The sequence below is a fragment of the Malus sylvestris genome, chromosome 16 (genome assembly GCF_916048215.2).
Source record: "Malus sylvestris chromosome 16, drMalSylv7.2, whole genome shotgun sequence".
In the NCBI taxonomy this organism is placed as follows: Eukaryota; Viridiplantae; Streptophyta; class Magnoliopsida; order Rosales; family Rosaceae; genus Malus; species Malus sylvestris.
The window spans coordinates 30,891,995-30,905,088 of NC_062275.1; the positions used below are offsets into that span (position 1 = coordinate 30,891,995).

Genomic DNA, 13,094 nt, shown 5'->3' on the forward strand with positions numbered 1-13,094 from the left:
AGAAGGGGGAGCCAGTGCGAATTCGACTGCTGACCTTGGGGCCTGATGCTTTTCCTTCCTTTTTTTTTTTGAATGTTGGGCTCAGACCCATGCCGACATAGGAGGAAGAGAGAGAGGTCGAGTATTTGGCCCATTTGAGTGGGCTGAGAGGAGTAATACAGTCCAGGCCATGGGGCCCGGCGCTGTTTACTGGGTTTTGCGGTCTTGGGCCGTAAGGCCTGGTGCCTCGAGTCTTCTTTCATTTTTTTTTGTGGGCAGCCGTCTAATGAATTTTCCTTGCGTCCTTGTAGAATTTCTTCGAGCATGTCTGCTTTAAGCAACAAAAATGATGATGGTGCTCCGTTGTTGTATCGTCAAGGCAGGTCTTTGAGTAAGGTTGGCTACTTTAAGGCTGCTCACGTTAAAATTAGCTCCGATGATTTATTTAGAGACTTTCTTGAGGCATATAGGCATGAACCATGTAGTGGGAATCAGAGAGCCATCAAGTTGCATCCCTATTACTTCGTATTGAGATTTACTTTTCCCATGTCGCGCTTCTTCCAAGAAGTGCCTACTCCATGAAGTGTGCCCTTGCCCAATGTTCTCCCAATGCGGTTCACGTGATGGTGGGATTTCACAATCAAAGCCAATTCTTTGACTTGGATTTGACTGTCAACGAATTTTGGTATTTCTTCGACATTGGCCACATTGAAGGAGTTTGGCAGCTGCAATCTCGCCATAAGCTCTTTGACTACTCAAGTAAGGGAGACCATGACTGGGCCAAGGAGACTTTAGAGATAAGTGGAGAATGGGAGTCTGATTCTTCCCCTGAGTTGCGTGTTCCAATAGTCTTCATCCACGGTAAGTAGACTACTTAGTCTTTCAGTTACTTTGTACTTTTGCTAGATTGCTTTCCGATTTACTAATTGTTTTCCTTCATTCTTGCAAATTCAGAATTCAGCTCCACTCCTAAAACTTCTCCAAATATGAAGAAGGTATATATTGGTATCCCTTTCGAGTACTGATAGGAGCATATTTATGCGACTTAGTTAGCTTGTTTCTTGGCATTTATGTTGTTAGTTCGTAGTTATTTTAGTATTTTAAGCTATTTTCGTGTGTTTGTAGGTCCAAAGGGTTAATGTGGCAAAGAAATGCATTTTGGAGCATTTTGAAGCATTTTTAGGCATGGAATGGATAGCATATGATTGGAGCAAAAGGAATGGACGAAATTTGAAGTTTGTGCATCATCATTTCCCTATAAATAACCATTTTAGCACACTGATTTCACCCAACACATCCACTTATTACAACCACCCAACACGTTCACCTACCACTACATCCACTCATTTCACCCAACACATCCATTCACCTACCACTACATCCACTCATTTCACCCAACACATCCACTCTTTACAACCACCTAACACATTCACCTACCACTACATCCACTCATTTCACCCAACACATCCACTAATTACAATCACCCAACACATTCACCTACCACTACATCCATTCATTTCACCCAACACATCCATTCACCTACCACTACATCCACTCATTTCACCCAACACATCCACTCATTTCAACCACCCATCACATTCACCTACCACTACATCCACTCATTACCACCACCCACTACATCCTCTCCCTAACCTATAAATATATCCATCCAAAGACACATCGAGGGGGGACAATTTAGGGAGAAGGGAGGAAGACACATTCTGCCGCAAGGCAGAGTCTTTTCTTCTTAACCATTCTACACATTCCCACAACAAAAACACAATTCCATGCGCCTTCATTTCCCTTTCCTTGCCGTGACCTCCATCGAACCTAAACACATTCAGCCATTTCCTTCCATATATCCATATGCATCGATCAAACCACACCTTGTGCCGCAACAAAGAGAAGAAGGAGGACCTTTGGACGTGCTTGCCATTCAAGTTGGATTGTTGGAGCGTTTTTAGGTGTTTTCATTCTTTTGTTTTCAATGTCTAAATTTGTTTATCTTTGCTTTATGAGTATGAGGAACTAAACCCCCCTTTGCTAGGGGGGAATTCAAAGCCATGAACATACTTGCAATATGAATTGATTACCTTCCATTGTGATTTCATAAGTTGTGAATTCAATTTGTTTAACTGCTTGATTGATAACTTATTCATGTATGTTTATTAAGAATGCACACTTAGTTTGCATGCATGAATATGATGCTAGACTATAAGGGAGTTTCACCTAATAGTTAAAAACTTATATTCACAAGTAGTGGAGGTCGCTTGTAAACGATCGCGTTAAATAAATTCTTGGCAGGAGTTTCATGCTCATCATAGTAACAAATGCCTCGTCAATACTTATAGTTTTCATAATACTTAATGATCTTTGATTGTATCTTTATTGTGCTGTTCACGAAAAGAACTTTTGAAGAATGCTTGAATTGTTGTATGCGATTTCCCATCCAATTCAATAACTTAAGGAGAACTTGAAGGTTAATTTAAACGGACTTAATTAACCTGGGGTGTTGAGTTTCATGATTTATCAAAAGAACAACTGAAAATTGGTTTATGTGCAAGTGTGTCATGTGTGGAGAAGAACCCTCTAGTTAGCCCATCATCCATAGTTTACCCAAATTCGTCCAAAATCTGTTTTAGTTTACAATTTGTTTGTTTTGTTTTCAAATTCGTCAAAATGAAATCCCCCTTTACTTTAAAGTGATTTATTAGTCAAAATCTGTTTTGATTTGTGTTTTTAAGTGTCTTGAGTCAAGTTAGAACCTAATTTCGTCCAAAACCATCCCTAGAGTCAGTTTAGAGTCTAATTCATTGTTAATGCTGTTTTGAGTCTTTTAAACTAGTTTTGAGTCTTTTTAGTTTGTATTGCATCTTTTGAGTCTAGTTTGGTGTTTTAAACTTACATTTATGTTTTTAAGTCAGTTTAGAGGTTATTAGCAAGCACTCCTAATCCCCGGTCCAGAATGATCCCTACTTACATTGTTTACTACAATTGATACAAGAGGGTTTAATTTGTGTGTTAAGTAATTTTTGCATCAAATTTTTGGTGCCGTTGTCGGGGATTAGCAACTTTGCTAATCCCTTGTTATTTCTTTTTGTATATTTTCGTGTCTTTTGTTTTTAGTTACTGACTTTGTTTCTGTTTGTGTTTTTTTTTTTGTTTTTGTTTGTTTGTTTTACTTTTGATATTTGATTTAGTTTTGTTTCCTTGATTTCAGGTACTAGAGAAGTAAGACATGGATTTTGCTACCATTCAAGCTCAATTGGCGAAACTTACTTCTCAATTGTCACAATATCCTGAACGGACCACAATGCAAAGTGTCCCTACATATGGTGTGTCCTATAGGCAAGGATATCCAACTCATCAACGTTCTCAATTTGCTGCAAATGAAGATGCTTGGGGTTATCAAGGCCATAGCCAATCATGGGACAACATGTTTTCCAACGCTTACAATTCGGATTGGAGAGATTATTCAGATTACATGTGGGGAGAACCTCAACAATTCCAACAAGATGGATATTGGCAGCAAGAAGAGGAGTTCTATTTAAGACCTATGTAGCCACCACAACCTCTTCCATAACAATTCCAATCAAATTCAAGTATGCCTATGAGTAATGATGAAATTCTTGATGTACTAACCTCATTGACGCAGGGCTCACAACAAGAAGAAAATTTGCCGCCATCGGATGAGTTCTATCACTGGCCATATGAACCATCACAGCCACCACAACAATCTGCCCAATTCAATTCAGGTATGTCTTTGGATAATGATATGTTTAATAAGTTACTCACTTCTTTGAACCAGGAAGTAGAAAATCGAAACAAAAAGATGCAAAATCAAGCCAAGAAGACGGGTGAATTGGAGAAGTAAATTGGGCAGATTATGAAGTTCATGGCACAAATTCAAGAGCAAAGTGAACTCTCCAACTCAACTATTGAAAATTTGAAGGAAGATTTTGAAATCCATGATGCTATCATTTTGGGAAGTGCTATGGTGGTTGGAGGTGAACCCAAGACATCCAAACCAAGCCAAAACATGGATGAACAGCTGCTGCTCGAAGAAGAGGAGAATAACAAGGCCACGGCAAGGGAAGAACCACCCTTGCCGCATCCCCATATGCCCTTTATGCCATCCACTACAACCAAGGTAAGCCTAAATTCAATTTGTCCTGACCCCGCTTCACCAAATGTCCTTATTCCTTGCAGGATCATGCAATCCAAGGAAGAAGAGGGTGAGAAAGGCATCTTCGAAACCTTTCCAAAGAATCAAGAGCAAGAAGTGGATGGGGAATGTCTAGAATTCATCAAAGAAGATACACTTGAGATGAAAATTCCCAAAGAAGTTGGATTTTATGACATGGGAAAAGTCATAACTCTTAAAACACCAAATCTGACCAAGTCTCATATCCCTGATGTGGTGTTCGTAATTGAGTTTGTGTTGGAGCAAGCAAGTAAGCCATCTTCTCCAACTTCGATTTTATTATATACTAACTTGCTGATTTTGATGATTCAGGCACCTAAACTAGAATTTAAACCATTGCCGGATCACGTCAAGTATCACCTTCCATTCAAGGATCAATTCCATGCTATGGGCCCTATCCAAGTTTAGAAGGAAGTTTCGTCCAGCTGGAAGACATTAAAGCAAGCGCTTCTTGGGAGGAAACCTATGTACACTACAAGAAAATAGCTCATTTACCACATTAATTTTACCACGGACATTATGTGCCCATTATAAAAAGTGACCATTTACCACGGACTTAGTCAGCATGTTGTAGATAACAGTGTTTTACAACAGGCAAGTAATGGCCCGTTATAATAAAATAATTTACTACCACGGTCTTAATTAGAACGTTATAAAAATATTAAACCACCACGGGTATTAACCGTGGTCAATATTATTAGTATTACACCCCATTGTTTTATCTACCACGAACATTAAATGTGGTGCAATTATGCACACTATTTAAAAAAAAAATTCAGAAGGCGGGATTAAATTTTTTTCGAAATTTTCCCAAAATCTGAAATCTTTCAAATTTCACACTACTAGAAAATAGACGCAGGAAGTTGGTAAAAAAGTTAAAATTAAGCGGTTTCGTCCAATCCTCTCCCTCTCCCTCGCTGCAAATAGATAGATCTTCCGGTGGAAATCGAATCCATCGTCAAAATCAAAGCCCTCAGGTTTTTTTTCTTCCCTTTCTAATTGTCATCTTTAATTCATGTTTCTGATGCATAAATCCATCAGTTTTTCCTGTAATTCTCTTTCGGAACCCCCAGCAGAGGAAACACTCTTACTTTCATCTCTCTCTCCGATCTTTAGGTATTATCGCAATTCCTCTCTCAATTGGTGCTATAGTATTTCTTAAAATTATTAGATTTAAGGTTGGGCAAACTAATTTAAGGATTATGATTGTACTTTGTGTTCTGATTTTGTTTGAGATAGTCTCGTGTTTGGTTTAGATGTAAGGCCTGAAGCTTTTCAGGATGAATCTTAACCAAGGAGGACTTGAAAAGCATTTTGAGGTAAGATCGTTTGATTGTTGTACTGATTGTTTAAGGTCTGATTCTAGAAATCATCATGAATTTTTTATTTTTTTTATTGGTGCCTTTTGAGGGTTTTGTGAGGGTGGGGCAAAAATTCGATGTTACAGTTGGAATTTCTAAAGTTGGGATAATGGGTTTGGTTGATGTTTTCTTTGGTGTGATAAGTCTCGGTCTTGGTATTGAATTTTGTTATATTTATGTGTTTTCCGTTTCCCTGCCAGGTACCTGGCAGTGCTGCAGATGTAGGACCACAACCAACTTCATTACTAGCCTTCAACTGTTGCAGCTGCTCTTGTCATCCTGGCTTCTTTAGAAGGTCATCCTGGCTTCTTTAGAAGGCAATCCTGATGTGTCCTGCCAACGAGTAATAGAGGTAATTGCCAGAATTTTCTTTCAAACTACATTAGACTATAATCATTGTATATTAATGTAGCTGACAATGTGCTACATTTGACAGAGCCTAGAGTGGTTGTTAAAGTATGTATGAGAGCATCCTAGCAGGTAAAGGAACATGTATATGACCATTCTGTTTCTGATTTCCTACTCATCTAAAGACATAGGCGGAAGGTAGATTGAGCCGAGCCTTCTAAAGCCTGATCAAGAGGTAAAAAAGAATCTGATTCTTTTGTCAATCAACACGACACTGCAGCAACTTGTAATCACTCCATAAAAATAACAGAAATTGTACCTTCTAAATGGTTGTGAAGGATCACACGTAAACTATAAGAACTTCTGCTCAAAAAGCTTGCCATTACTCACCATGAAAATATTCAGGAAAACGAAACTGCTTTTCATGCTTGGGTTCTCAACTTTTTGTTATTGTAGAAAATGTATTAGGCATACATAAATCTAGTGGATGCTCTGCTAAGGATTGAATTATTGATACCTCTAGCTCTAATGCTTGAATATCTTCGTAAAGTTTGATGGTTTATATGGTCGGGTTGATAATTCTGTTTGTTGAAATATCTGCACCATGTGCATCCTTGTTAGAGAATGACCGGTTCTTATATCAGTTACAGTTATAGGACATTCGCGATTCTAAAGATTTTGGTGTGATAAGTTTGGTTGATTTTTTGTATATGATGTCTTTGAGTTATGAGTTTTGATTTCTAAGCTTGTTGTGATAAGTCTGGGGGTACACTTACGGAAGTGGGTTTCCACTGAAGATGGATCTTGAAAGGCAAATCCTTTCTCGGTATGTGATTCTTTTTTTGTCGAATTTTGACTTGTGTTTGTGAATTGTTGTAATGGGTTCCTTTTATTTTTTTATGATTGAGTATGAAAGTTTTGCATTAGAGCTGTGTTGGTAGTTCTGTCTGTGCAGGTCTTAATCTCTTTATACAGTTGTGCTCTTAGGTTGTGCCCAGTTTGTATCGTTATTTCTCACTCATTGATGAAAAACTGATTCAATCAGGAATATGTTGATGGAAATTTGTGTTCTTATGTTCTTTCGTATGCTTATGTCCATCCAGATAGAGAGAGGCAACAATTGTTGAGGCTCAAGCATTATGGGTAGTAGTTCACTCTTAAGGTCCTTTGTTTGGAGGTGTTCAAAGAAATGTGAAGTCTTCAAGTGACAATGTTCTTGTTTGTTGGAGGTCTTTGGATAGTTTGGTATTTCTTTGTATATCTTATCGTTTTGTTGTTAGCTTTAGTTTAGTGTACAATTGTAATGTTTGAATCTATAATTTTTTATTTAATTGTTATATTATGTAAATGTGTAATTTTATTTATAAATATTATATAATACATTTATTAAACAATATTTTTTTTTTGTTTTTAGAAATTTTTTTATAACGGCCATTAGCCGTGGCCAATTTGTAATCCACAACGGTTATAGTGCACGTGGTGTTAGATCTTAATCTACAACGGGCACGGTCTGTGGTTATATTACAATTGACAACGAGCATAACCTGTGGTAGAATCTGTGACTTTCTATCACATCCAGATTACTAACGGGCACAATGTCCGTGATGGATTGCAATCTACCACGGGCATTGACCGTGATAGATGAGCTTTTTTCTACTAGTGGTATTCAAATAAGGAAGATTTTTTAATTGCTCCACGATTGGTTTTGCGTTCCTAAAAACCTTCCCTTTTCTGCAGTTTTATTTTGCCATGATTGTCATTTTTATTTGTTGCTTATTTAATTGTTTTTTGTGTGGGTTTATTTTTGAAACATTGACAGATATGCAAGGCATTTTACATTCATTTTCATAAAAAAAAAAAAAGGGAACATTAAGCAGAAAAATACAAGAGAGAGCCTTTACAAAGGCTGCTTAGGAGAAGCCCCAGCAGTCGGCGGAGCCCCAGAAGGAGGAGGCATCAGAGGTTGATCATTTAGAGCTTCATTACACAGTACAGCCCCAGAAGACGAAGGCAAATGTTGTTGTAACAAACCCACAAACCTCTGATGATCAAGTAAAATCTGACCATCAGATTCCTGCATTTGGTCAATCTTCCTCTTCATGTTTGTAGCATAGTTATGTGCAAGCATGTGCAACTGTTTATTCTCATGCTTGAGCCCTTTAATCTCCTGTTTGAGACTCATCACTTCAGTCACCAATGATTCAACTTGACGGGTTCGGGCAAATAGGCGTTAGGCCATATTGGACACAGAACCTGCACACTGCACACTGAGAGCTAGAGAATCCTTAACAGCCAACTCATCAGATCGTTTGGAAAGTAGTCTGTTATCTTTGGGAGTGACAAGGTTCCGGGCCACCATCGCAGCGGTCATATCATTCTTCATTACCGAATCCCCAATGATAAGAGGACTAGTAGGGGATATGAAGGATGGGCACCATATGTTATCTGGAGAAGGCATGGATACCTCTTCACCAAGGTTCAAGTCAAAAAGACGGTCGGAAGGGCCAGACATTTTCAAAGGTGTTGAAGAAAGAAGAGGTCAAACAAGTCAAGATCGTAGAAGTGCATGAAGGGAGTTTCTACAAGTAGAAATTCAAGTGTGCTTTGAAACGTACTGCATACCTCTATAAAAATCATCACTCGACGGGATTTCAGAGATCGAAGAGGCGAGCTCAGAAATCGAAGAGGGCAATTCAAAAATCGAAGAGGTGCTAACTTTCTCAAAAGCTGGGCTTGCTCAGAAACCACGGGCCAATCTTTTTTTCCAGATTTGTCTGCACTTGTCACATGCAACCTCTGCATTCGACGGAGCTCAAAACTTGAAGAGGCGAGCTCAGAACTCGAAGAGGCAAGCTCAGAAATTGGAGAGGCATCTGCTTTTCCCGATGTGTCAACGCTTGTCGCATACACACTCAGCTTTGCGGAAATCACGGGCAGTTTGTTAAAGCGCTGATTCCAGATATCGAAGAGGCATCAACTTTATCTAGACGTGTCAGCATTTGTCACATACACACTCATCCTTGCAGAAATTACGGGCAATCTGTCGAAGATTTCTGGTGAAGTAGAAAGCACGTGAAGTTTACTGTTCAATTATCCAATGGTTGCCGACAAGAGTGAAAGAATAATACCGGTTATTATTTCCTATAAATGTCGACCTTCACCCTCCATAGCAAGGTAGACATACATAACCTTCCGTTATCTCCGAGAATGCCTTCCCAACGAAGCCTCTTGAGTCACTCAGTGTTCCTTATTCCTTGGGGTACCTCTGCAAACAACTCATCCAAAGCAAAAGTATTTCATATCATGAAGGTTGAAAGCAAGAGTATCTCATATCATGCTTTCTCCCTGTCCTTCTCCTTGTCGTTGTTTTCATTTGCGAGACAAGGAGAAAGAGAGCAATCAGCCAGCACTTGGTATCAATCTTCCGATCTGGAAATGACTGCCTGGAACCCCTTCCTGATTGCTTACCTAGCCCTGCTCTCGAGTACTCATCTTCAACATCTTATGCTTCCTCTTCGTCTACCACATCTGCCTATGGAACATATAAGGGAAGTGAAAATGATACCTCGAAGCATGTGGAGACAATGTGCTAATTCATCCTCAACTAGGGACAAGGAGAAAGAAAGCAAGAGGTGGGCACTTGGAAAGATTGAAGAAAGAAACAGACCATCACCTCTACCTCGTGCCTGCCTGCCGTGCAGAAGAAACAAGCAGAGAAGAATGCAGACTGCATATCAAATCAACCCAGCAGAAGGAGTTTGATTTGAAACCAAGGAACTCTTGCTCAGAATTCTGAACCAGTTCGAGATCAAAGCTGTGGAAAGATAACAAGATTATCTATCTCCAAAACCAGATTTGCGTTCTTAAACTCTACTCTGTCTGGCTTTTACTTTTCCATACTTGTCATGTTTATTCGTTGTTTGTTTGATTGTTTGCTTGTGTGTGTGTGAGTTTATGCTTGAAACATTGAGGACAATGTTCGATTTAAGTGTGTGGGGGTAACCAAGTTGTTTTGCATGAAATTCGTGGGAGTTTATCACCCATTACTTCTAGTATTGTTCCTTGTTGTTTTTAAGTGTTTTTATGCTATTTTGGAGTGTTTTAGTGTGTTTTGACATAAAAATCCGAAAATCTCATAAAAATTTGAAAAAATTGTTTTGAAAAAAACCCAAAAAGAGTTGTTTTTGTGTGTTTGTTTGTGTCTTAGGGTACCTTCCAACACAATGATGAGGATTTGGTTTTTAATTACATGACTGTTAAAGAGAGTTATAAACATGGATGAAAATTTGATTTACTCTTTGGTGTATGCTTGGTTGTGGTTTAAATTTATGAATTCACATGCAATCATAAAAGAAAAATCAGTTTTGTAACATGCTTGAAGGAATGAACTCAAATTAACGCTACAACCTTGTGAGACTTAAACCTAAAACGTTTATTTGGAGAGTAATAATCTGTGCATTCTTGTTTTCTAAAGTCGTTGCATAATCTCATTATTCTTTGCTTGGTTACTACTTAGAAGACGTTTCATCATTTAGTTCCAAATGCTAGAACTCATGTCTATTTCATTCAAAGCTTGCTATTGATTTGCATAACACATATTCAAGATGAAGTTGTGTAGTGACCACCAAAGCCAAATTGCCGTGCCCCTATTTCATTATGTGTTTAAGTTTAACCCCGCTGAGCCTTGTTAAGCCTATGTTCTTTGTTAACCCACACTATCCTTACCTAGCCTAGTGTTAGGACCATCCATACCCTTGTTCTTGAAGCATAGTAAAGCATGACTTAAAATGAACTCCTTTTTTATCAATGTATTGCAGAAAGCAAGTGTGGGGGAAGTGATTCTTGTGCATGTGTGTGTGCCAAAGTCCTTAATAAGGCACGGGTAGAAAAGAAACAAAAAGAATTGAAAAAAAAAGTATGAAAAAGGCACGGCCCTAAGTGTTGCATAAATCTTCCCTTTGTAATTAAAAGTTGATTCTGCATTCTAAAGTAATTTCCAAGTGTTTATTTCATTGCTTTGCTTGCTATAGCTTTAAGAACATTTATTATCCCTATCCTTTCTTTGTTAGCCATTACCCCCAAGCCCTGTTACAACCCTTGACTTCAATCTTGAGTGTTGTGTGTTTCAATTTGTGGAGTTCGAAATTGGTATGAGCATATGGTGTCACTGGTTCGTGCATTTAAGTAGTAGCATTCCATTCATAAGATCATATCTAAACATGCTTAATAACTCCAGAAAATTGCTTTCTTTGTTATAACATATGTAAGTCATAATCTTTCGTGTTTACATCAATCTTCTCACATATACTAGTGTAGGGTGTGTAGTCAGAAAATGTGTGTGAAAATAGAGAGTATCTTGTAAGGAATTGAGCAAATTCTCTAAGGCATGTTACTACATTCAAAACATCGTTTTAATTGGTTAATTGTGAACTAGTAGGTGGTGACTATGATTAAGTATGTGCTCAAGTGTAAGGATGACCAAAATCTGTGGGAATGATGATTTTTAACACGTCATGTTTCATTAAAAATCCCTGAGGCAATTGTTGGAAGGTCTAGGTTGTGTTTTGTTTTGTTTGTTTTGTTTTGCTCGAGGACTAGCAAAAGCTAAGTGTGGGGTAATTTGATAGGAGCATATTTATGCGACTTAGTTAGCTTGTTTCTTGGCATTTATGTTGTTAGTTAGTAGTTATTTTAGTATTTCAAGCTATTTTCGTGTGTTTGTAGGTCCAAAGGGTTAATGTGGCAAAGAAGTGCATTTTGGAGTATTTTGGAGCATTTGTAGGCATGGAATGGATAGCATATGCTTGGAGCAAAAGGAATGGACGAAATTTGAAGTTTGTGCATTATCCTCTCCCTATAAATAACCATTTTAGCACACTCATTTCACCCAACACATCCACTCATTACAACCACCCAACACATTCACCTACCACTACATCCACTCATTTCACCCAACACATCCATTCCACTCATTTCACCCAACACATCCATTCACCTACCACTACATCCACTCATTTCACCCAACACATCCACTCATTACAACCACCCAACACATTCACCTACCACTACATCCACTCATTTCACCCAACACATCCATTCCACTCATTTCACCCAACACATCCACTCATTTCAACCACCCAACACATTCACCTACCACTACGTCCACTCATTACCACCACCCACTACATCCTCTCCCTAGCCTATACATATATCCATCCAATGGCACATCGAGGGGGGACATTTTAGGGAGAAGGGAGGAAGACACATTATGCCGCAAGGCAGAGTCTTTTCTTCTTAACCATTCTACATATTCCCACAACAAAAACACAATTTCATGCACCTTCATTTCCCTTTCCTTGCCGTGACCTCCATCCAACCTAAACACATTCAGCCATTCCCTTCCATATATCCATATGCATCTATCAAACCACACCTTGTGCCGCAACAAAGAGAAGAAGGAGGACCCTTGGATGTGCTTGCCATTCAAGTTGGATTGTTGGAGCGTTTTTAGGTGTTTTCATTCTTTTGTTTTCAATGTCTAAATTTGTTTATCTTTGCTTTGTGAGTATGAGGAACTAAACCCCCCTTTGCTAGGGGGAATTCAAAGCCATGCACATACTTGCAATATGAATTGATTACCTTCAATTGTGATTTCATAAGTTGTGAATTCAATTTGTTTAATTGCTTGATTGATAACTTATTCGTGTATGTTTATTAAGAGTGCACACTTAGTTTGCATGCATGAATATGATGCTAGAGTATAAGGGAGTTTCACCTAATAGTTACAAACTTATATTCACAAGTAGTGGAGGTCGTTTATAAACGATCGTGTTAAATGAATTCTTGCCAGGAGTTTCATGCTCATCATAGTAACGAATGCCTCATCAATACTTATAGTTTTCATAATACTTAATGATCTTTGATTGTATCTTTATTGTGCTGTTCACGAAAAGAACTTTTGAAGAATGCTTGAATTGTTGTATGCGATTTCCCATCCAATTCAATAACTTAAGGAGAACTTGAAGGTTAATTTAAGCGGACTTAATTAACCCGGGGTGTTGAGTTTCATGATTTATCGAAAGAACAACTGAAAATTGGTTTATGTGCAAGTGTGTCATGTGTGAGAAGAACCCTTTAGCTAGCCCATCATCCATAGTTTTACCCAAATTCGTCCAAAATCTGTTTTAGTTTACAATCTATTT

The 13,094-nt window shown here is 38.3% G+C and overlaps 1 long non-coding RNA gene across 1 annotated transcript; it reads left to right on the forward strand.

Annotated features, from left to right (window-relative positions):
• Window positions 1-1,678: 1,678 nt before the first annotated feature.
• Window positions 1,679-12,551, forward strand: LOC126608210 (uncharacterized). Its single transcript, XR_007617789.1, has 2 exons — window positions 1,679-1,943; window positions 12,404-12,551. It is a non-coding gene; the product is annotated as an uncharacterized LOC126608210 (long non-coding RNA).
• The last annotated feature ends 543 nt before the right edge of the window (window positions 12,552-13,094 follow it).